Source organism: Malaclemys terrapin, chromosome 10 (assembly GCF_027887155.1).
Source record: "Malaclemys terrapin pileata isolate rMalTer1 chromosome 10, rMalTer1.hap1, whole genome shotgun sequence".
Lineage (NCBI taxonomy): Eukaryota > Metazoa > Chordata > Testudines > Emydidae > Malaclemys > Malaclemys terrapin.
The window spans coordinates 25,049,512-25,075,575 of record NC_071514.1 but is presented as its reverse complement, the minus strand read 5'-3'; the positions used below and the strand labels follow the sequence as shown (position 1 = coordinate 25,075,575).

Below are 26,064 nucleotides of genomic sequence, written 5' to 3'. Positions count from 1 at the left end.
GCTGACGCGGCAGGTTCGGCCGATCGCGGCCCCCACTGGCCGCGGTTCGCCGTCCCGGGCCAATGGGGATGGTGAGAAGCTGCGGCCAGCACATTGCTTGCCCGTGCTGCTTCTCGCCGCCCCCATTGGCCCGGGACGGCGAACCGCGGCCAGTGTGGGCCGCGATCGGCCGAACCTGCCGCGTCAGCAGGTAAATAAAACTGGCCCGGCCCGCCAGGGTGCTTACCCTGGCGAGCCGCGTGCCGAACGTTGCCGACCCCTGGTCTAATCTGAGACTGGCTCAGCCACTGATTCATTGAAAGACCTTAGGCAAGTTGCTTGACATCTCTCTGCCTGTCACGTGTAAGGGCCTGTAGCTGGCCTGCTTACCTGCCAGCTTAACCCCCAGACAGTCTAACAAGCACAACTGAGTTGCCTGTTTGGTCACACACCCTCTTTCCCCCCACTTAGCTGAAGGGATTAGCATACCTGCTCTTAAGGGCAGCAGCAGGGTGCTGGCTGCTCAAAGCATTCGGCTGTGGGCTGCATTAACTTCTGCTCCTGCCATGTTCCAGTCCCTGATTTCTGCCATGCTCGAGTCTTATCACTCCCTTATTTCAGCCCTGTCCCAGCCTCATTCCTGCCTCAGACTCAGTCCTATTCCTGCCTTCCTTGACTCCAGGTAACCTGGTTCTGACCCTCGTCTTGTTGAATAGCTGAGTCCCCTTAATTCTCTAGTCTGGGGTGCCTTTTACACTGCTGTGCTGTGAACAGCCACCGCTCCCGGTCCTGCTCATATACAGCCACTAACATGTAAAGTCACTCCCAGCTATGTTACGTGAATGCTTTCCCAGCCATTCATGAATTACATATGCATATTCTTCAGTTTTAGCCTTGTTTCCCAGAAATGTGCAACTTGCACTGCTCAGTACCCTCCTGGACAGTATAAGCTCATAGTAAGTCCGTCATTCCAACACTGGGTAACGATTATGCATCAGTCTTGTCATCCTATGTAGAGCTTCCCAAACACTTCAATCCAAACACACTGATTTAGATAAAATAATAAAACAAAACAAGTTTATTAACTACAGATAGATTCGAAGTGATTACAAGTGATAAGGTATAAAAGTCAGAATTGGTTACAGAAGAAATAAAAACACAAGCTAATACCTAAATGAACTTAAAAGCAAAATGACTTTCTCCCCATAAACTGCAACAATTCAGACTGGATTTCTTTTCAGCCATGTACCCCTCCCCCAGTTCAGAGTCCTTCAGGTGTTCATTGGTGTCATGAACAGAGAGATGGGAGGAAGAGGAGGTCATGTAGAGGTCACAGTCTCTTGTTTTTATATCCTCCTCCTCCTCTTTCAGGATTACCCCCTGCTGGGGCGTAGAACAGTCTCCTGTGTACGTGAGATTTGAACAGTCTCTGGGATGAAATATAAATTTCTTGTTTACATCATCTCTGCCACCTAAGCAATTAATAGTTTCTTAACACCTGTGGTCAGTTCTTTGTTGTTTCTGAAGAGCTAATCTGGAGGCATTCTCCAGAACCAGAACATATTTTAGTAACATAAAGCAAAATCTCATACTTTTGTATGCAGTGTTGTCACACACATTTTAAAAGGGTAATAATATCCAGAAGATTGAGTTTTCAAATGATACCTCACAAGGCATACTTTGTACAAAATATATAACCATATGAAAGTGGTGAACATGGGGTACAGGGTGTCACACCCTCGCTTTCATTTCTCTGCTCCAGACTCCTCCTCCTGACCACTAGGCCGGACCACCCATGTCCTGGTTCCTACAGTGCCTGGGTTTCCCCATTTGCACAATGGAGATAATGTTGCTTACCCACTTTTACGAAGTTCTTTGTGGTCCTCTGTAAAGTGCTATAGAAGTGTGGCTATATATATATATAAAATTTCCTGTGTCCTTTTTCTTCAGGCTGGGCCTGTAGTTATGTCTAGTCCTGGTTGAGCTGCCCAAGACTTCAATAGGCTAACCATTTATCAGACTGTTCACTTCCTCCTGGAATTAGTGATCTCTTACTGTCTAGTTCTGAATTTGTGAAATCTACTGAAGTAAATTCTGTGATGCTTTATGGAGAAGACAATAACACTGTGATTTGAGCTACACTGTACAAGTGCACTTCTTGATATAGCTACACCAAAGTAGTGTTGGAAGGAGACTGCAACAGGTTTGTGTCAGAAATACATAAGCTAGGGTTACCATATTCTGTGCCTCCAAATGGAGGACACTCCACGGCCCACGGCCCCGCCCCCAGCCCCGCCCATACCCCCACCCAACCCCGCCCCCTCCCCAAAGTCTCCGCCCCCTCCCCTGCTTCCCGCGAACATTTGAGTCGCGGGAAGCCTGAAGCAGGTAAGGGGGGTCTGGGGGGAGGAGGCGCGGCCCAGGCTGGCCCCCGGCGGCTCCAGCCTGGGTCGGCTCGGGCCCTGGGGTGCCGGCCCCGGCCGACCACCCCCGGCCCGCCCAGCACTGCCGGCCCCCGGCGGCCCGGCGCCCCCCCCGGCTCCCTGCGGGCCCGGCTGACCGGCTCCCCGCCGGCCCGGCTGACCGGCTCCCCGGCTCCCCGCCGGCCCGGCTCCCCGCCGGCCCGGCTCCCAGCCCGGACCCCGGCCCGGCCCCGCGCCCCTGGTTCCCGGCCCTGCGCCCCTGGTTCCCGGCCCCGCACCGCCGGCCCCGGCCGAGCACCACCCAGCCCTCCCGATTTTCCCGGACATGCCCGGCTTTTGGGGATTTCCCCCCGGACGGGGATTTGAGCCCCCAAAAGCCGGACATGTCCGGGAAAATCCGGACGTATGGTAACCCTACATAAGCTATAAAAGCTATTAAAAACCCTCTAAGAATCTGGGTACAAATCCTGAAACCTATATTTATGGAGGGCAGCTTTATTCACCAGACTATTTCAATTGAAATTGTGATGCCCTTTTGTAAGGGTCTAATTTTTCCTTCCATGAAAGTCAGTGGGAGCAGGATTGGTCCATAATTTTTGTACCAGTTCTTATTCTGCCGTATTATTGTTTGAAGTCAGTGGGAGTTTGACCTAATAAAATACTAAGGAATTGGACCACTGACTTCAGTGGGGCTACTTGTGATTACTCCTGCAAGTAAAAGTTGCAGGATTGTTTTCCTATCAGTTATTCATGATCAGGGCCGGCTCTAGGATTTTTGCCGCCCAAAGCAAAAACAATTTTGGCCACCCCCCGTTCTTTAATTACCCCACCTCCGGCCCCGCCTCAACTCCGCCTCTTCCCCAAGTCCCCAGCCCTGCCTCCTCCCCCCAGGCTCTCAAGCCTAGGAGGGAGGGAGGGGGAGAAGCGGCGCCCGCGCCGCGGCCGCTGGGGATCTCCCCCTCCCTCCCAGGTTTGAGAGCCTGGGAGGGAGGGGGAGACCCTGAGCCGCTGAGGCGCGCGAAAGAGCTGATTTGCACGCCGCTGCTCCCCCTCCCTCCCAGGCTTGAGAGCCCGGGAGGGAGGGCAAGTAGCCGCGCGCGAATCAGCTGTTTCGCGCACCATGGCAGCAGCAGCGGCGGTGAGCTACGGCGGCCGGGGCACATTTTTAGGGGCAGCATTCTGGCGCCGGCCATGCCGCCCCTAAAAATGTGCCGCCCCAAGCACCAGCTTGTTTTGCTGGTGCCTAGAGCCGGCCCTGTTCATGATATCTCTAAATAAATTAGATACTCCCAACATTTTTCAAGCAATGGTGACCAGTGACTGTCTGCAAGACAGTGTATTTTGTACACTTATTAAATAAATTGCATCACATTGTCACAGATCAGAATGGAGAGGCTTAAAGTGAACACTTAATTTTGACCAGAACCAGTTGATAAAAAACGTAGGTCCTGGTATTGTTAGGCTGTACTGAACAACATGCACAGATCAAAGAGATGGGTTAAGAAAAGGAGGAAGTCAGTTTTGTGTGTGAATGCCCAAGTAGTTACGATTTTATAATTGTATGCATTTCTAAGGTAAAATTCACCAGCAAATGAGGTGTATTGATCAGTTATCTAGATTTTTTTCCCTTAAAAGTGCATGTTAAATTAGATCTGTTTTAACATCTTAGTACTTTATATAGTGCTTTGTATCTTGAAAATGTTGTACAAATGGAGACTAATCATGCCAACGATAGTGCATTTTTATTTGCTAGTAGCCATCCTTCCTTAATTAAAATAGATATAATATATTTTCAAATAAAATTCAAAGCCCAGCATAAAATAATAAATCACATCAATAACATCCTGGCACTGCATGTACTGAGCCCCTTCTGACCAGTACTGATGCCCTCAGCTCTCGCTGACAAGCATTTATCAATCATAGTGGACATGTGCTTTGAATAGTTGGGATTTACCTATGTAAGTACTCCAAGCATGTTAAGATAATTTGATGGATTCCTCAGTAACAGAAGTAAGTGTGGTTAAAGTCTTTTCCTTTCACTTACATAAAGTCGGAATAATTAGGCTTTATGCATGAAATCCACCCGCAGTCCAGCAGTAGAGTTTGGGGTTGCAGTATTTGAGCAAAAGTAGCAGCAGCAGTCTCTCTCTGTTCTATTTGTGCAAGGATTAAGACTACTGGATCTATGTAATTGTGGCTTCACTAGCTGCTGACCCAACCTGCCTCCATGCTAACCTGTTTGGGATGGGGAAACCCTACTGCTTGACTGCTTCATTTGCAATGGACAAATACAAGGCTTAAATAAATGGTACAGGGGCCCTCTGCACTGTGGGATGTTTTACCTGTCATGCTTTAAATAATTAAATCAGAGAACAAACTTAGAAATCTTCTCTTACTTCTCAGCTCTAGAAGAGCAAACCAAGAAATAGTGAGGAGAGAGCCTTGAAGGAGGAAAGGGACTTATGTTAAAGGTAATCTGGCATCTATTGGAGGAGATGTGGTTTAAGTGCCTAATCAGTTAAATGACAGGTTTCAGAGTAGCAGCCGTGTTAGTCTGTATCCGCAAAAAGAACAGGAGTACTTGTGGCACCTTAGAGACTAACAAATTATTAGAGCATAAGCTTTCGTGGACTACAGCCCACTTCTTCGGATGCATATAGAATGGAACATATATTGAGGAGATATATATACACACATACAGAGAGCATGAACAGGTGGGAGTTGTCTTACCAACTCTGAGAGGCCAATTAAGTAAGAGAAAAACTTTTGAAGTGATTCACTCTCTGTATGTGTGTATATATATCTCCTCAATATATGTTCCATTCTATATGCATCCGAAGAAGTGGGCTGTAGTCCACGAAAGCTTATGCTCTAATAAATTTGTTAGTCTCTAAGGTGCCACAAGTACTCCTGTTCTTTTTAATCAGTTAAAGGGACTCCTTTGAAATCATTTCAATATGTGAAGTGCCTGTGAGTGACTCTGAAGATCCTATAGAGCTGTGCAAAACTTGGTGATCTCAGTTCACATGAATTCATGGGAATCTCTTCTTGGGTCTCGATCCCCTATAGCTTTACACCCTGTAGTCTTGGCTTAATTTTCATGTTTAACTTCCCACTGCTAGCAACAAAAGATGGTAGTGCTTTGCGCTGGCACCACCCTGCTACTGTTAAACTTGACTTTCTGACTGAGCTAATGTATGGGTGGGGTTTTGGCAAACACTGTGATACTAATTTATCAAGTGACATATTGCTGCGTACATATGCACCATGATGCTAGCACTGAGCATGGAATTTGTGTTTTAGATCGTTGTTGTAGCTTTTTACAAAATGAACAGTTGTTATAAAATGTTCTGTCAATACTATTGAGTTGGTGGAGTTCTAAAAAAATCCATAAACTGATATTTTCTTATATACTACGTTCCAAGGTAAAATTTGTAACTATAATTTGAACAAAGCTGTAAAACAAATTCTCTTCTGTCTGTACAGTGTCCTGCACAAGAGAGCACTATAAAAGCATAAACCTCTGTTGCTTGAGCTAAAGGATTAAATCCACCAGCTGAAAGCAGTAAAATACTCCAGAAGAGGTTAATGTGACCAGCTGTTCAAAGTGGAAGTAAGACTTGCACTCCCATAGAGCAGTCACGTCTATTCTATAATTGAAACAGTGCTAGCCACAACTGTTAGCCAAGGTTTTTACTTTTCAGTCTGAAAACCATAGTAAAATGGTGCTGTAGAGTATAGCCCTCTATGCAGCCTGCAACGTTATTTTGTGAGGGGGAAACGTCTGTATGTACATGGCTATACTGCTTAGTATTGTGTGATTTTTATTGATTTATTTATTTTTGTATGGGAAGAAATAGAAGTAAATAATAGACATGTCCTCCACTCTGCAAATTTTCAATATTGATGAAATGCCTCTAACTTCATTTTAAGTGTAAAAAATTATTTAAGAAAATATCTGTTTAATGGTTAACACCCCACGCCTGCAACAGACTCTATGCCGATGGATTCCTGCACCCACACAGAGGTGATTACAGTGGTGCTCTGGGCAGAGCAGGGGTCTGTCTGTCCGATGCTCATTGCAGTATCGGTTAAACACTCTCTGGCATCTTGTTCTCGTCCTACTGCTGTCCTATGTCCTATTTAACTGAAAATTGCCCTGCCTTTTTTTTTTTTTTTTTTTTTTTTTAAGGAAGTTGTCTGTTTTTTGTTGTTATGGATCAGTTGTAAGGGACCCAGCATGCTTGAAGCTGATATTGCTCATTACATTTGGGGAGCTTTTGCTTGATGCTGGCTGATGTCCCATTTATAAACATTTTGTGTTTTAAAAAAAAAACACCTCACAATAATAGGCTAGCATCCTTTTGTAGCTTGTTTTATTTAAAAATAGATAGAAGGCACTCTTTTTTAGCTACACACACTCAGACTTGGTCCCTGGGTTAAGCAAAGGTTTGATACATTTACATTTAGATGGTAGAGATGGGCTAGTTAACTGGGTTGCTAGACTTGTGAAAGGAGGAAAAGAAGTCACTTGATCAGTCAGCAAGATCACATGACAAACAGCTGAAAGTAATTAGGTGGGTTGTGATGTTTTTAGGGCATTGGTTGATCTTGTATGTTACCATATAGGCAGCATAACATCGGAGGCAAATGGTGATTTTAGAGTCTAAATACACTTTTCTAAACTGCATGTTTTTTCCCCATTGATATCCATTGTAGATGAAAACCAACTTTCTTTGCATGGATGTGGTGTTCAAGAGATCCAAACTGCATCAGCACTGGGAAACTTGTAATTAAAGTAGATCTGGAAAACTACAGATCTATTTCCTGTTGATCCCAGGTACGTAAACTCCTTTTTTCTCAATGATTTACATACGTATTTTACTGTGTTAAACTCATGTCAGCACCAGAAAGTATCATAAATTAAACTAAATACTGTTTTTTTTTTTTAAACAATTCTTTCCTTGTACTTTGACAAGTTGATTTTAAACATCTTTATTTCGTCTTTGATATAGACTTAATCAGCTGTACTAAATCCTCAAGTCCTGGAGGTGAAAGTGAAGTTAAGACTCTATAAATGCAGTATATGGTGTTATGTAGACTGTTCTGCTCTATCTTTTGTAAGTAGCTAAACAAAATGCAGCTCTTTGATGCTGAGTAAAATGGCTTTTTTGTTTTTAGAATGATGTGTTTGGTGATTGTAAATGTTTGAGTCAAAAACCAACCTGACTGAGGTTGTGGGAGACCTAGCTAAGGCCATCAGTGCTGCAGGCTGCAGAGGGTTTCTCTGTAAACGGTCTTAAAAACTTTTTAGAGGCAGGAAAGTTTATTTTACTCTTGATTTATATATGCTTTCTATTGAAAAGTATTTCTCAGATTGCTGATACAGGATGATATTCTGCTTTACAACTGGGTCAGTCATTGGATAAATAAATATAGATTACGGTAAATATTTATTCAGTGTAACTGAGTAGAATTTTTGGCCAATAGTCTGAGACTATAATTACCTAAACTCTTACGTAAAGATACATTAGCAAAATATTATGCAAATAATAACTACTGACTTACATATAAAACAAAACTGAAACAAGACTTTTTTTAATGATCTTGTAGTATGAATTTCGGTTATGGGGTAAAATTATATTTTAGCTGTATATTTAATCTAAGTACGGCAGTAATACATAAGCTTTTTATAGCTAAACTAAATTATGGAGGATAAAACAATTTACAGGAAGAAGAAATCTGATTTTTGGCCCTGCATGTGCATCAAGATCCACTGGGCTAAACTTCTGTATTCATGTAGATCAATGTACATCAATGAGATTCCATGACCACAAGGATCTGTGCTAGTGTACCCTGATGCAGGATCTTTGTGTGTGAAATAGATTATTCAGAAAGAGACTAGCCCTTCCTTTCTACCATCTCTGCTGATAGAAGGGTGTGTAGTTTTACACGTGAAACCTCATGAGCTGCTTCTCTTTGTGGGTTGATTTTTAAACTGTGCGTCCTACAAAGTTGGGCCAGCTCTTGCATATAATTAACATGCGAGTGAGCAAAAGAACAGGGATGGTCAATTGTATAACAAATGCAACTTGATTTTAAGAAGATATTTTTAGGACTGCAAACATATCTGTGTTGTGGGATTTTGTAGCTCAGCCCAAAGGATACTCCTCAGAGGATCCTGAAATGTTTTTGGTTCATCTTAGGCCATGATTTCCTCCCCCCCTTCCCCCCCCCCCCACACACAATGTTACAGATCTGGTTGGGCTTCCCCTGCTGGTGGTGGATCAGATTGAGAGGATCTGAACATGGAGTCCCCTGTGTGCTTTAAGCTTCCCTGGGTCTCAGCAGGCTGCAGCATTGTTTCCTCCCTTGGCCTCTCTAGCATGTTTCTTGGGCTCATCAGTCTCCTATATGCAGCTCCACTCAGCGTGAGCTGGTGAAAGTCTGTAGAATCCCCAAATAGATTAGCACCTGCCCTTTGTAACCTTCCAGTACCTTTGTGAGGTGACATCTGAGGAGGCAAATCCAGGACACTTTGTTGTCAGGTGACCTTCTCCCTGACAAATCAGTTTTCGTGGTCAGAGCCAGTCTTTTTTGTCTAGAGCAATAAGCAATTACATTTCAGTAGCTGAACACTGAATTCAGCAACCCTCTTGTGTCAGCAGCTTTGGCATTTCAAATCCAACATAAAGGGGAAAAAAACAGAAGATACTTAGCCTCCATATTAAGAAGGGGGTTTGCAGCTTGGTAATGATGCATACAGAGTTAATAAATTGTACAGATCCCCAGATCACTACTCCCCATTATGGCCCCTGAGCACTTGTTGGCAGTTACCATCACAGTGCTCACTGGAGCTGGGTGAAATTTTTTTGGTGAAAAATGCAGCAACAGAGAACAATTTTAAGAAGTTGTCATTTTTCATGAATTGTGCGTGTGTGTTGTATCAACACACACACACACACACACACCCCACCCCTCTACAAGTCTAAATGTTATGACTACATCTTTGAAATGAAATGGTTAGATTTTTTGGTTTGAAATAGCTTGTGAGAAATTTCCTTCCAATTTATTAAAATTAAAAAAATGAAATGCTCAAAATTAAAGCAAACTCTTCCATTTGATCTGAAACAAATTTTGTTTGATTTTTATTTGGGGCAGGACAATTGCCAATGAATTGAAAAACCCATTATTCACATAATGCTTAACTGTAGCTGGGATAAAGAACTAACTGTAGTGACCTCTAAGGCTGCCATCTTCACCATACCATAAATAAACTAGAAGGAATTATTCACCGAGCAGAAGGAACCATTATCATCCTCCTTTTTGCGGGAAAATCACAAGTCTGCTCCCAAACTCGTGGTCCTTCTTGGCTTTGAAGCCACCAGATTCTGCTTATCTGATTTTGAAAAGACCTCAGATAGTCTGATTAAGCTTCAGTGCAGTGTATCTATTGTAAATAGAAGTCTAAAAAATTAGGTTCCATAAATGTTTCGACTTGGATGAACCATCTTTCTGCCATTGGGCTTATTTCCCTTTCCTTCCATCCCTTTCTTAGTCAGTTTATTACACTTACAAGGCTGAGACCCAAACCTCCTTAAGCAGATACATGAACAGTTTCTTTCTTTGTTGGGATTCGTATGCTGTTGTCTTATAAAGAACTATCTTGTTCAAAACAGCATTATGTAAAATATCCTGGAACAAAACTCCCTGCAAACTTCCCAGAGTCAGACTCATTGTAATCCTTTTCCTGTTCTGCTAGATAGATTTGCTGTTATAATTTAAGGTGCCCATTTTGTTCTTTTAATGTAATATTTCTGAATAATTTTAAAGTGGGTGTTAAATATCCTGTTTGGAAATCAGTTTCATAATCCATTCTAGTTAGTCTGATTATTTAAAGAATTTTTAAAAATAGTTTAAACTAACTCATTTGGGGATTTATTTTTCCCCTCCTGTATCTAGTTACTATAATTCTAGCTAATTTTTCACCACTTTCTGTTAATATCTCAAGATGGTATTGGTGAACTTGCCCATTTTCCAACATATATTCTGTTTTCATCATTCTCTGTCTGAGCTGCTCAGAGCACTTTCTTTAACTCAAACTTTTATCACAGTGCTGCTAAAAAGAAATAACTAAACTATAGGAAAATTATTCAAGATGAGGATAGTTAGTGTTGTCATTAGGGAGGGAATCAAGTAAACTGTAAACAATTCAGTGATCTAGTTTTCTAATCCATTAAAATGGACAACCAACAAAAGTTAAGCAAGTTTCCTCCAATTAAAAAACTAAAATAAACTCTGCTTTAGCATTTGATGGAAAAGCAGTCTTGGAAGAAATCCTAGAAGAATCAAGGAAATGAGTTCAAGTCAAAAAGGAAACAGAAGTGTCTTAAGGAAGAGAGAATTCTGCAGCAAGAAACTTTGGGTCAAATTGGTGTAATACCATGTAGCAGAGCGCTGACTCACTGGTGCAGCTCCTCCTACTGGTCAGTCCGGGAATTAGCTCATCCAGCTCAGGAGCGCCCTCCTCTGGCCGGTTTCTCATCCTCAGTTACCTGCCCTTTTGTCTCCACCTCTGGCCCCATGTCCCTCCCAGACTCCAGTGCCCCCTACCTTGGGGTACTGCCTCACAGCAGTGCCCCCACACTCTAGGTCTCCCCTCCCAAGGGAGCCCCAACCCCCTATACCCACCTTGCCTCAGAGGCTACTGCCAGTCGTCATCCAGCCCCTTCTCTCAGGAGCAAACTGCAGTCTGAAATGGCCACTCATTACTGTCAAGGGGTGGACCTGCTGCCTTTCTAGCCCCAGCTGCCTCCCTGCAGCTCTAGTACCTCCCCTGGCCTTTAACAAGGCCTCAGCCTGGGGACTCACCAGGCCAGAACTCCTCAGCTTGCCCTGCCCTTCCCCAGCCCTACTCTGTCTCACATAGCCTGCTTGCTCTCCCGGGTGGCCTGGTCCTCTCTGCTCCCCAGCTGGAGCAAGAGTCTCCTCTCTCAGCCTGCCCTTTTATCCAGGCCAACTGTGCCCTAATTGGGTGCAACCACACATGTGTCTGACTTCCCAACCAGCCTCCCTTGGCTGCTTTTAACCCCTTTCTGACTGTCTTCATTCATCACCAAGAATATATTTGACCTCTTTCTACATTTTAAAAAAAGTGTTATAGGAATAATGCATTCTTCTCAAATAACTTGGCTCCTACTAATAAAACAGGGGCCAGCTATTGACTTAAATAGGAGCAGGATTGGATGCTATGTGGCTGTTTTAAGAGTTGGACAAAATGAGCTTGGGATTCTCTGGCTAGATTCTCAGCTAGTGTATATTGGTGTAGTTCCATTACAAGCAGTGGAGCTGTGCTGATAAATATCAGTTAAGATGATCTATTTCACTGTTTGATAAAGTACCTTTCATGTAATGCTTTGAAACTGCAGAAGTAGTAACAAGCATTCTGCACTGCTTATAGATCTCAATTTTAAACAATTTTCTGAAAGGTTAGATTTAAATGTAGCCGGTATGTTGGTACAAATCTAAAAGAGAGTGGGGAGACATGTATGTTTATTGCCAGACATTTTTCCTGACTAGAGTCCCAGTTCCACAATTGGATCCACATGGATGGACTTTTGTGCCTATGTAGAAGCCTGTGAAGTCAGTGGGACTCTGCATGTGTGCAGGGATCTGCCTGCAGGGATCGAGTACAGGATGGGGGCCTGGGTTTTAATATGTAATTCTATGACCGCTTTATACAGGCCATGAAAGGCAGCATTTATTTTAATGGTCTGTTGAAGCAGACAAACTCCATTTGTTGGAAAATGTCCTGTATACCGCTTCTCTCTTGTGATTTGTGGGTAGACCTCCATATCTGAATGGCTTCTTTCATATCTATTTGCATTTTATCACACAAGTTCCATTTCATTGGTTTTAATCTTTTTTTTTTTTTATAGTCATAATTTTTGTGGTAACTGTTAAGTTCAGATCACTGTATTCATTTTGATGGTTACAGTTTGCATGGGAACTTCTGATTCTTACTAATGTGTGTTAGACTTTGCTGATCTTGATTGTACAGTAATTATTGGTCTGAATTTTCCTTGAGTTGAACATTGCCTTTCAGATACTCTAATATATCTTTCTGAAATGAATCTACATTAGTTACATTAGTTTGATCACTAGCAACCTATTTTTCCTGAGTAATTTAGTACGCTTTCTCTGGAAAGTGTTAGGGTGCACATGTGCACCCCCAGACCTCTGAACTATACACACATAAGTGCTGTGTATAAGACAGTAGAGCACCTTTCTTGGAGGCAATGTAGATCTGTTCTGAATAAAGATATTAGTGGGAAATTCCTCTTTGGGGAGGGGCAGAAAGTCCGTCTGGCATGTAATGTTCTAAACGTAGCAAAAGAAAAATGTCATGTAATGCCTCCATGGCCATGCAGTTTCTTCAGAATAAAGAAAGAACTCTTTATGAAAAGTAACCATCACATGACAGACAAAGGTCTGTCAGCTTACAGCTAAGGAGATGTGTGTTTACTAACATACCCCAAGCCTCAAAGACAATTGGTAGTGGGAAAATCATAAGCAATATACTAGAGATTAATTTTTCTTTTGAGCTCCACATTTCTCATCCTGTTCCCTTGAATAATACTGGCCTGAAGCTTGGAGAGCAGGGCATGGAGGAAGTATCATCATGTTCCTATTACGCCTCTAGCATTTAGGGCAGTGATGAAGCTCCTCCACTCTTGTCTGTTTCTGGCAAGTTTTTCAATAGTTTCCCAGCTGGGCCCCAGGTTTTTCACCTCGGCTTCCACAGCTCTTCGCCATGCTGTCTTCGGGCGGCCTCATTTTTGCTTGCCTTCAGGTGTCAATCTTATTGCTACTCTGGTGATGGAATCAGTTTCCATTCGAAGCACATGACCAATCCATCTTCAACGCCTCCTGGCAATGATGGTGCTCAGATCCTCTTGGCTGCACTGTGTCAATAGATCTTGGTTTGAGATTGTTTTGGGCCAAAAGATATGGAGGATTTTTCTGAGGCAGGTTGTATGGAATGAAACAGTTTGGACAGGTTATACTTTCTCATTCTGCACTATAAAGTAGTGTTGAAAGTACACAGCTCTGAGAAGTCTTGAGTTTGGTTTTGGTGTTGTATTTTGATGATTTCCAGACTGTATTTAAGCTCTTGAAGGTGTTCCTGGCTTTATTGATTTTGTTCCGGATGTCCTGGCTTGTTCCACCGTCCTGGCTGATAGTGCTGCCCAAGTATGTGAATGTTTCTACATTGGTGAGAATATAATCCTCTATCCGTACTGGTGATGGTGAGGCAATATTAAAGGTTGTGATATCTGTCTTATTGTGGTTGATTTTCAGTCCAATTTGCTGGCTGACTGCATTGAGTCGAGTTGTTTTTTCTTGTATATTGTGTTGGGTGTGTGATAGGAGAGCAACATTATCTGCGAAGTCCAGGTTTTCAAGGGATGAGAAGAGTGTCCATTTAATGCCTCTTGGCATGTCTTTCTGTTGTACGCCGCATTACCCAGTCGATGGCAATGTTGAAAAGGATTGCAGACTTGGCACACCCCTGACGTACTCCTGTTTTGACTTTGCAAAATTAAGCTCACCGTGATCAACACTGCATGTAAAGTTGAAATAGAAACTTTTGAAGACGTTGATTATACAGAAGGGAATTCCATGTGCCCGCAGAATGCATCATAGGCTGGTCCTGTGAATGCTATCAAAAGCCTTCTCAAAGTCTATGAAATTTATGTAGAGTTACCTTTGCCATTCTAAGTACTGTTTTATTATGTTTCGTAGAATAAAGATCTGGTCTGTGCATCCACGCCCTTTCCAAAAACGAGCTTACTCTTTTCTGAGAATGCTATCAAGTGCCTCTGATATATGCTGGACTATGATCTTACATAATACTTTGCTTGGCACAGATAAAAGTGTGATATCACACCAGTTATTACAGTCACTGAGAGTTCCTTTCTTTGGTATCTTCACTATAACCCCATTGGTCCACTCATCTGGCACCTTTTCCCTTTCCCAGACTGATGTAAATAGAGGGGCCAGGATAGATGCTGCTAATTTAGGATTTACCTTGAACAATTCTGCATTCAAGTTATCCTTGCCAGGAGCTTTCCCATTTTTAAAGGATTTGATGGCTTGAATGATCTCTTCCTTAGTTGGGGTGTCTGTGTTGCTATCAAAATCTTCTTCTGCCTCTTGGATGTTTGCTTCCTCTTTAGGTGGCTCCCTGTTCAGCAATTCTTTGAAATGCTCTGTCCAGCGCATTTCTTGTTCTTTTTTGGTTGTTAGTAGGTGGCCTTGTTTGTTCCTGATAAGAATGTTTGTTGGTGTCTGCCGTTTACCACTGATCAGCTGCGTCATTTTGTAGATGGTTCCTTGTTCACCACGAGAAGCTGCATCCTCTGCTTGTGTTGCAAGATTATCCATATAATGCCATTTGTCCGCTCTCACAAGGCATTTGACCCTCCAGCGTGCCTTGCTATGCTGCTCATGGTATTTGTCCTTTAGCTTCTGGGATTTTGTGTCTGTAAAACTTTTTTTTCCTTCAGGGCTCGTCTGGTTTCTAAGGCATTCCATGTGCTGGGTGTAATCCACTCCTTCCTTCTTTTCTACCTGTAGCCTAGACAGGCTTTGCTGCTCTGTTTATGAATTGCTGTTACTTTGTCCCACTTCTTGTTGATTGCGTCATCCTCATTCCCCTCCTCTTCATCAAGGTCTGCAAGTGCTTGAAACCCATTTAACTGCAGAACGAAGCTTTCTGTATTTCAAGGGACTTTAGCTTGTCAATATCATAACATCTATGTCCCTTGTTTGGTAGATCCAGTTTTAGCTTGATGAAGGCTGTCACGAGGTGGTGGTCGCTGCCAACATCTGCACCCCTTTTCACTTTCACATCTGTCAGTGAGCGTCACCATTTGGCTGAGAAGAAATATTGAAAGTGGTTTTTGACAATTTTTTTTTGTATTTCTCCGCCCCCCTCCCCCCCCAACTCAAAAGCTTTTGTAGGGAAAAACATTTCCCAACCAGCTTTAGTGACTGGATTATGTCCAAAATGGATGATCATGGATATATCGCGTAAGTAAAGGGTCAGAAGATGTCTAGTACTCTCCTACTTAGACTAGCTATTTTAAAGTACCTGGTAGGGATTTCTAAGTGTTACATCAAACTTGCTTGATTTCTTAAAAAGAAGTTCCCAGTAGCCACAGAAGTAAACTCAAGCAGATGGTCCCAAGGCTGTTTACAGATAGCACACTCCAAGGAAATTAAAAAAATAAGCCTGGCATGTTTAATTTAATTTATAGCATGATCTTCTGAAACAGCCAATCAGATTAGACTTTATGATCTATGTTGCCTTTAGCTGCACACACTCCTACAAACCAGCTCATGATTTGTGTGAAGAGCAATGTCACTTTCTGCTTATACAAACCACACTTGAAGTTGAGTTGTTGGTTTTGGTTTTTTTTTTCTCCTCCAGTTTTGGGGTTTCCACTCTTTCATATTCCCTCCACTCTGCTTTTTCATTTACTACCATAATTCCAGTGATTTCCAGTGCTGATTCCCCCCCCACCCTACTTCTAGGAACATTCAACCACCCCTTAAAGAAAAGTTTAATTCCTATAAATATCTAAAGCACTAGTCCTCAATATACCCTCTTCTTCCCTCTTCCCCAGAGGCTTTTGTGGAGTGAGGAAATGAGGGGGCTTGTTTTTTCTCCCTTCCTTAGAGGTGGTGGTTTTCACTCCCTATCAGCACTATGTTGCTGTGAGGGTGGACAAGCTACTGTTTTATCTTCTTCCTTTGGCAAGCGTATGTGTCTTTTATTAGGGAAATCCTGGTGGCTCCTAAGCTGACAGTCGATGTACAATGCTCTGTATTGTTCTTTAAATTTGAACAGGAAGCCCAGCAGGGAATAGTTCTAGGCAGAAGCTCTGTAGTGAAGCTGAAAAAGACACAGCAGCTGTTTTAGGTAATATTTTTTTCCTTATCCTAATTGTGAGAGTCGGTGTTAGGAGAATGTGTCACTTTGTATTTAGCAATATCATATGATACCCTACACCAGCATTTCTCAAATGTGGCCACTGTAGCCGCATGTGGCCATCAGGGGCTTTTCTTACAGCCACAACCTCCTGGCAGCGGCCCCTCCCCAGGGGCCACCAGCAGTGGTTGGGCCCCATCCCCGCCCGGAGACCCACAAGCTGGGGGAGCACGCAGTCAGTGAGTTCCCCACGTTCCTGTTGGTGGCGGCGTTGGGCATCAGCCCTAGGATGGCAAGTGGCAGGCTCCAGCCACGGGACTTCGGCAGGCTACAGTCATGGGACTCTGTCCCCAGGCCCTGTCCTCTGGGTGTGGGGCTCTGGACTCCATTCCCTGGCTGCACTGTGGCAGGCTCTGGCCCTGAGCTCACCCCTCACTACCTCTGGCCCCTGCTGTGTGCCCCATTGCCCCTGCTGCCTCTGTAGCCACCTCCCCAGCCAGGGTTTAATTTGTCCCTGGGTTGCCGGGGCAGAGTAAGTCTGCTGTGAAAAGTGATATTAACAAACATACAAATATCACTTTTCATAGTAGACTTACTTATAGCTAGCAAGTCTTAAAAAAAAAAAAAAAAAACCCCTAAAAAGGCAAAAGAAACCACAAGAAAAAAGACAAGAATGTTCAGAGCACCCTATTCATTTTTCTATTCTGTTTAGGTCCAGTAAAAAATAGACACCTGTACATTATTTTTATTATTGAGTCTGCAGAAAAAGCAAACCCCTACATAGATAAATTACAATGATTTGGACATGTATATGTGCATATTTATTGTTTTGCCTAAAGTTAATTAAGTATTTTAGGAAAAATTGTCAGAGCGGCCACCAGCAAGAGTTGGTGGCCACATTATGAGGTCACCAAAATTTTTGTTGAGAACCCCTGCCCTACACTGTCCTGTGTGTGTTTGGGTGGGAAAGTCGCCTGGGACCTGTGCTGTGTCAGTCTGCCGAGACACAGGCAGACCTGCAGCTTGTAGAGCATGGGCTGAGTGTCCCTGCTGCATGCTCTATCGCTGTGGTATGCTTGACTTCTTGCTCCCGCCCGACATTTGCATTTCCCCACCAACCCAGTGGGATTGGTTTATCAGCAGCAGTCTTGTTGTATAACCAGACCATTTTGGGGTAGTGGAGAACAGAAGATCAGAAACTGTTCTTGCCTCTGCCTCCAGTCAGTCCATGTAAAATGTAGGGAAGGGGTTGGAAATGTAAACAGATCAGAAGGCATCTGTGGAAGCTCAGTAACTATGCTGTCGTTGGTTACAAATTCTTATTTAATACTGGCCATGACAGCTATGTTGCTGCTCTTTATTAAAGAGATTAAGGTTGGGCTTTCAAACAAATGGGTTAAAACCATTCCAGTCTACAGTGTGCTATGACAAAGCAGCTATAGCAGTCAAATTAAAAAAGGGGTCAAGCCTCATTAGAATTGGAGTGAGATGAAATTAATTTTAAAAATGCTTTGTCTTCTGTATAGTTACTGTAACTCATACCATACTACCTCATCACAGCTGCGTTGCCGTATCTTCTATATCTGACATCTACAGGAGAACATAGGGCAGTTTACTATGCGGGGTACAAATAGCTTTCTACCAGAAGTTAGATCATTTATCACTGACGGTGACCTCTCCACAGTACATAAGTACAGACTGTTTGGCTTCAATGAAAGATAGACATATAGCGAGAAATGTTTAGAAGTGCCCAAAGCCTTTAGAAGCGCAATCATAATTGAATGTTAATGCTATTTTTTTTCCTGATGCTACAATTTATTCTTCTGTATCTATATTAGAGCCAATCTGAACTTTTGACAAAATATATCAAAACTGAAACATTTCACAGAGACACATTGATAGATTTTTTTTTGGGGGGGGGGGGGGGAGAGATGATGGGGAAGAGAACCAAATCGAAAACCTTCCCTTTTTGATGCAAAAATGACAGTTTCGACACAATCCTGTTTCATGAAGTCATTCAAAAGATTTTGTTTTTGTTCCAACATGAAATGAAAAATGAATGTCAAAACCTTGAAAGTTGTCATGAGACAGAATTGTTGACCTCCAACCAGCTCTAATCTACATGCCTGCAAAATTTCAGGAAGATTGAACCATTTCCTGTGTCTCCTGCTTCTTCAACCAAAATACAAGATAAAGAGGATGAAAATTGTCCTACATTTTGATTATAGATTCCTCCATTAATAAGGCCTCTACAGAAATATTAGTACTGGTTGCATCAAAACACAATCCGAATCCTTTTGATGCTTAGTTGTAAGAGCAATACCCCAAATTCTACAGCAAGTTCAATCTAGTAGAGCTGGAAAAGGAGCAGCTTTCACTAACTTGGCTCATATCACTGCCATGACTCTTGGCCTTCAATAATAAAGGGGGCAGAAGGGCGCACACTATCCCATATGTGGCCTCAACTGTGTGTTATACCATGCTGCTTCCAGGCAGGGTGCAAAGGGCCTTCCCCACAAGTCTTATTCAGACAGTGGCAGTGCACAACTGCAGTTCTTGCACTCATCTGCTGGGCTGGATTTAAAGGGGAAACCAGGAAGTGAAAGCTGCCAGTCCCATGAGATGTCCAGTCTACCTATTGCACAGAAGTGTTAACTGTTTTTACCACCGTTGCCCACGAATCCTTCTTTCTTTGGGGTTTATTGTTTCCTTGATACATGTGCATGCATCTTATTTTTACATACTTCAGAGTGTGGCTGTGGAGGTGTGCTCTGTTTGAGCAGAGAGGATTATTGAAGATGCATGATATTCTATATAGGTTTTTCTCTTTTATTGCTATCACAGGTGACACACGCACAAACCCTGACACTGTTAACTTTGAACTTCTTCCATTTAACTCCTGATTTTGTGCCCTCCCATTTTGTTCCTACAAATTTCTCTAAGCCTTGCTCTGATGAAATTCAACTTCTTACTTTTCCTTGGTTTGGTCTTACTTTAACGAGAGTTATGAAACTAACTGTAGTCCCTGGCCTCTTCCCGCAACCTCTACATTTCTGAAAGTCCCTTGGCTTTCTCAAAATGATATCAAGGACTTCTAGTTTCCCCTCTTATCCTGTTATGTAAGATTGGAGTCATACACCGCATCCGCAAAGCTATTGCATAACTTACTGCTTCCATGCCCGTTTTCTGGGAGTTTGGGGAAAGAGGATAGAATTTTAAGGCAGCTGACTTCTCTCACAATAAAGAGCTTTTCTGTGAAGCTTTTTTGATGCCTGCTATCTCCTGCTCTTCATTTTGACCATTCTATTGGAAAATTCTGCAATTCTGGGCTAAATAAGATGACAGTGGATGCAGATGCCACAGGATATATTCAGGTGGGATACGTGTGGTTTTGCTACTTGTGAATTGAACCCCTATAACTGGCTTAATGGGGACAGACCCTTGCACCCACAGTGAACCCCACTGAAATCAACGGGGCTCTGCATGGGCACAATTTCAGCCTGCATGCAGCTAGTTGGGGGCTCAAAGTTTAAGATTTTCCTTGCTTCTTGAAGAATCTGATTCCTTATATTCCCTTTAGAGTGGAAGCTGAAAATGTGCACAGAGCAATCAAATGCCAAAGACTAAGGTACCGTTAAGTTCTGCTTAATGCATGTCAACAATGGCCGTAAAAAACAAACCAGGTATTAGATTTTTATTAGGAAGGGAATATAGAGCAACACTCAGAATATTCTAGCAGGGCCGGCTCCAGGCACCAGCTTACCAAGCAGGTGCTTGGGGCGGCCACTTCAGAGAGGGACATGTCCAGCTGTTCAGCTGCAATTCGGCGGACGGTCCCTCACTCCTGCTCGGAGCGAAGGATCTCCCGGTGAATTGCCGCCGCAGATCACGATCGCGGCTTTTTGTTTGTTTGGCTGCTTGGGGCGGTCAAAACCCTGGAGCCGGCCCTGTATTCTACTCTTGTTATATAAACTCATGACATGCCTTCATCCTGAGGTACTATGTTTGGTTCTAACTACTCGGGGTGGGGAAGTGGGGGGAAACAGAGTATAAACAGAAAGGTATTGACAATGATTAGAGGCATTTGAAGGCTTCCATGTGAGGAAAGAGTTAAAAACATCAGGACTATGGTTTAGAGAGGCGAGACACAAGAGGTGATATGGTATAAATGTATAAAACAAATGCTATACAGGAAAGCAGTCAGGTGCCCTTAGTTTTTCCTTTGTCTTGCATTGAGAGGGGGACATGCAATGGCATTAAAAAGCTACACATTTTAAGACTGTTACTCTAGCAGTTTCTCTAGCTGAAATAAGAAATTGAAAAGTGATATCAAGGTTCATACTTCAGGAGATAGCTCAACCACTAACTGTCAGATTCCAAGAAGAAAATTTCATAATCGTGTTATTGAACTGTTACGGGGGTTTTACATCTTCCTTAAAGTATCTTGAACTGGTCACTGTTGAAGACAGGATACAGTAAGTATGCAGTTCCGGGCGGTGTCAGTCAAACAATGTACAGTAGTCTGCTTTTTAAACTGTTAGCACTTTTGCTTTTATGCCAAAGTCCCATTTTTCAAAAATGAAAGGCAATAAGACTTTGGGTTTATCTACACTGTGCCTTAGTCTGCACTAGCTTGGGAGTAAATTCTAGTGCATGCTAGCAGGGTCCACGTGGACCAGTTAGTGTGCAACATACTGTGCAGATTAGAAGTTCCCTAGTGGGTGTTAACATAGTACTTTTTGAAATGATACTACATTAATGCACAGAAGGGAGCTTTTTGTGTGCTCCAGTAGGGTCCACACAGGCCAGTTTGCGCATGTTATATTAGTGCGCACTGGAATTCATACCCCACTGGTGCAGACTAAAATACCAGGCTCTTAAGGGCTAAAGTCATTTTTTTAAATGGAACATAGGGTATGTCTAATTGCAGTCGGTGGTTTGGTTTGCAGCTTATGTCAGCATATCTGTGATAGCTTTAGTTTAGCTAGCTCACTAATAATAGCAGTGAGTATACAGCAGCGCAAGCTTCAGCATGGGCTGTGCAAATTGACCCAGAATGCTGGGTACATACTCACATTCTTTGCCAGGGTCTGTGCTGCTATCTTTTGCCCTATTAGAGAGATTAAGACTAGTGCGGGTATGTCTACATGAGCTGCAGTCACATGATTGCCGTGTAAGCCTCCTAAGTCACTTAGGGTAAAATTTTCAAAAATATCTATGTGAAAAAAGCACTAATTCTTGTTTATATCTATTGTCTAATATAGATATAAAACACTTCTCACTAAGGAAAGTCTATCTTGTCCTTTCCCCACAGTGCTCCATCAGCACAATGTAATTCAGAAAGTTTAATATGGAGAAGTTCTGCTAGGTCTACTTCATCCAACCCTTTCTTTCCCCAGATTACTTGGGTTAAGGAAAGATTTAATAGTTCCCATCAAGAATATCTACAAGTGACATCGTTTCTCTGCTTACCTGGTGAGCATTAAAGGCTGTGCACTCATTAGATTTGATAAAGTAGTCACGGTGGCGGTAAATCAATAGTTAGATGGAAAACTGAAGTTCTCTAGGGAAAAACCTCAGGTACTGCAGGTGTTAAGAGATTCAGTAGCTTGTATGGTTCCCATGAGCACTGAACCAGTGCCCCACTATGGTGTTAAGAAACACTGCAAGTGACATGCCATCTTTCATCTGGACAATAAGACTTTTTACTCTTAACCCCTTGTGATTATTAAAAATCACCAGCCAATTTTGCGGTACAGTAACTCCTCACTTAGTCATCCCGGTTAACGTTGTTTTGTTGTTACATTGCTGATCAGTTAGGGAACATGCTCGTTTAAAGTTGTGCAATGCTCCCTTCTAACATCATTTGGGAACTGCCTGCTTTGTCCACTGCTTGCAGGAAGAACAGCCCATTGCAGCTGGCTGGTGGGGGCTTGGATCCAGGGTGGACCGGTGGCCCCCCTATCAGCGCCCCACTCCCCTAAGTTCCCTGTGCAGCAGCTGCCCAGCAGGCTGGCAATTGCAGCTGTCCCTCCCCCCACTGCCGTGTGCTGCTCCTGCCCTCTGCCTTGGAGCTGCTCCCCGAGACTCCTGCTTGCTGTGCGGGGGGGGGGAGGGAAGGTAGAGAGGGGGCTAATGTCAGGGTGTCCCCCTCCCCCTTGCTCTAGTACCCAGCTTACTTCCATAGAGCAGGGGGACACACACAACAGGACTCAGGACAGAGGTAGCTTGCTGTAAGCAGCCATGGTCTCAGCAAGCCAATCTAATTAACAAGGCGGTGTACTTAAAGGGGAAATGCGCATCTCTCTCTCTCTCTCTCTCTCTCTCTCACACACACACTCACACACACACACACACACACACACACACACACACACACACACACAGTGTGTGTCTCTGTCTCTGTCTGCAATGCTGTCTCCCCTCCCTCCATTCCTGCTGCCTTGTAGAGTGTGAGAGTTAACCCCTGAGGGCTCAGCCAATTGCTAGTTCATCATTTAGCAGTAAGGCATTCCCTGGGAAATATCCCACCTTCTGACTCCTCCACCTCAACCAACCTTCAGTCATCATCACTGTGTACCAGTATTAAATTGTTTAAAACTTATACTGTGTGTGTGTGTGTGTGTGTGTGTGTGTGTGTATAAAATCATTAAATATTTTCTGTTTCACCCTAGAGAGATGGCTGTGGAGGGTGCAGTGATTCCTATGGAGTATTTCTAAATCAATTTAGTTGAGTGGCACTATTTTTGTGTGTCAATTTAAGTATGTGCATAAGTGATTGGAGGCTTAGTAGACCACAATCGCTTAAAAATTGTTAAGTAGTTTTAGGATCCATTTGGCTGACAGCCGCTGTATGTGCAATATCATGTCATTTTATTTTTAAAGTTTTGAATGGGGAGTAGTGTGTATTTCCCCATATACTACTGAGGACCTAGCTGTGGGCAAATATCTAATGTTGACCTACTGTGATACAGGAGGGCCAGGGAGCAGTGGTAGAGTGTTAGAGGGGAAATATATAAGCCCAAAGCTAATTAAGGTGTGGTTCCCTGTAGACTAGGGAGGGTGGCTACAGGTTAATTGGAGCACCTGCAGTCAATTAAGGCCCTGTCAGGAACCTAATAACACCCCCACCCCCTAACCTCCTGCTTCAGGCAGACAGGGGGAAAGAGAAAGGACTAGAGCTTGGAGGCGTTCTGTGAGACTTGAAAGATCAGAGAACCGAAGTAAGGGAGACCCTGCCCCAGCAGGGGAGGGAGACTGCCTCCCCCAGTGTCTAAGGACTGAAGGTACCCCACCCAAGGGGGAAGATGGTAAGAACCCACAGGGGTTGAGAGGGGCTGGGGCTCAGAGTAAAGCGCAAACCCAGACCCCTCTCCCCGCTTCCCTCCTTTACCACCTTCCTGGGCCACTAGTGGGGCCCTTGGAGCCTTAGTGCCCCCCCTGCCAAGAAAAGCGCAGGACCCACCATACTAACATTGGCCAACTTGTCACGCTACTTAGCAAGGACCAAGGTTCCGAGGTTCCAAATGAGGCTTTATTCAGAGGGTCACACTCAGGGGTGAAAAGTAAGTCCAGTGACTTACCGGTACACTGGGGCCAGCTCTGGCCCCTGGAAGGGGCGGGGCTGAGGGAGTCAGAGCCAGCCCCAGCCCACCCTGTAAGGTAAGTGCCCCCTCCCCCCCCCACCACCGGGGTGGTAGCAGCAGCAGCAGCAGCCCGGGGCTCTGGGGGCTATTTAAAGGGCCAGGGCGGTAGAAGCAGCGGGAGCCCCAGTCTTTTTGAATAGCCCCCAGAGCCCCGCATCCCTACCCCAGGGCTCCAGCAGTGGGGCTCTGGTGGCAATTTAAAGGGCCTGGGGTGTACTGGCTTACTTTCACCTCTGGTCACACTCCTTAAAAGCTGGCATGGAGGAAGGTCACGCTGAACTTTTTACCCAGGCTATGAGAAAAGGTTGTTGGCAGTCCACTATATCAGTTGGTTAAATGTGGGTTCTTGGGGGTCCCCCTTCTGTTTTTTTGTGATGGAAATGCCCTTATAGGTCAGTTATAACTACAACTGTAGTTAATTCACTGTGTACAACAACTTCAGCACTACATGAACGCAAACGAGCTTGCACGTCCACAATGTTTTAAAAATCTGTGTAACTCCATTGCTCTTCAGTACATGATTTCACCCTTAAGCCAAGCTTCCCAGGGCACTCAATGAGCAAACATTTTACATTGGGCTTTAGAGGCTGGCATCTGTGATAACCCCAGGATAATTTTTCTTTTAAAGAAACAGGAATTCAGTCTTCAGAAGTAGCCACCATTCATATCTCTTTAGAAAGTGGCTATGAAATGTGGGATTCCATCTTCATTGTGCCTAGAGCTTGGTCAAATATTTTTCATCAACATTTTTCTTCAGAAAATGCCCTTTCAAAAAACTTAGAACTATTTTGCATATTTTTTTGTTTTTAAAAAATTAAAAATATTTGTCGTAGGGAAGTATTTTTATTGGGGGATTAACTCTAATTGTCCATGATTTCTATATCAAATTTACACAGCTTACAAATAAAAAGATTGTTTTTAACAGCTATTGTTATTAACAGCCGACCTTGGGCAATTTGGGATCTGAGTCAGCCGGAGTTATTTCCTTTGTACTCCTCATCACTACCAATACAGGTTCTGGAAGCGAAATTCTGCCCTCATAGTTGCATCTGTGCAATTCTATTTAAAGCCCCATTGATGGCCAGTGAGGTTGCACAAATGTCAGAGGGCAAACTGAAAAGAGTGGAGATGCACAGATGTCCCTGCAGGTCTAATTTGGTCTACAGAATCTGCACTACTGTGATGCCAGAAAGAACCCAGCTTGATTCCCAGATCCCAATGATGACTTTGCAGAGATGGTAGCTGGAGGGGGAAAAAATCTTTCAGACAGTAAACTGAGCAAATTCAGTATGGATTCAGCAAGAGACAATAAACATGGAAGCCCATATGGAGTTGCTTTTCAGAGCAGAGCTACACATTGGGATTTCTTGTGGCAGACTATATTTTTGGTAGCTTTGCTCAAATGAGTACTTGTCAGCAATAGATCCCTATCATGTATCTACATGGTAGTGCCTTTTGATTATACTGCAGTCTATTTCCTACCATTTCCTCTTGCTATGACATGCCAATGTCAATCTTACACTTTCCCAAGAAATATACCCCCTTTTCTTTCCCACAATCACTTTTCTTCTCTGGCTTGATTTCTGCTACCTGGGTCAGAGAGGGAATATGCACACCTCACTGCAGCCTGTCTCCCACCTCCCTGACCTAATCCCCAATTAATCTACCCCCTGTGCTACTAGAATTAATTTCTTGCTGAATACAGAAGGCAAGGTACTTGGCCAGGTTGAATAAAGATGCAACCCTGTTTGTCAGACATGACTCCATTCTTTGGTTATAAGCGCTGCCTGAAAATTTTATGTTGCTTGTGGAAATGTCCTCTGTATCTGACTCTAACCTGTGAAATAGCAAACAAAGAACAGGGTGGCTGTCACGTGACCTTTTAAAATGATAGTTACTATATAAATTAATTATATAGGCCTGTTCTCTGTTATCTGGCAAGTTCTAATTAGTTTGTCTCTTTAAACATCTGTCTCTCTGTGTGGTAAATTATACCATGAACATTAGTCAATGCATTTAT

The 26,064-nt window shown here is 43.4% G+C and overlaps 1 protein-coding gene across 8 annotated transcripts in view; it reads left to right on the top strand.

Moving 5' to 3' along the window:
- Nucleotides 1-26,064, top strand: part of RAB27A (RAB27A, member RAS oncogene family) — an 88,000-nt gene that overhangs the window by 36,328 nt on the left and 25,608 nt on the right. For 5 of the 8 annotated variants that reach the window (XM_054043032.1, XM_054043039.1, XM_054043030.1 and 2 more), the window contains one exon: nt 7,122-7,242. The gene's annotated coding sequence lies outside the window, so the exon portion shown is untranslated. Of the gene's footprint in view, nt 1-4,805; nt 4,874-7,121; nt 7,243-7,417; nt 7,523-16,367; nt 16,390-26,064 lie in introns of those variants that run through there. The other 3 variants (XM_054043035.1, XM_054043034.1, XM_054043038.1) reach the window with 3 other exon arrangements.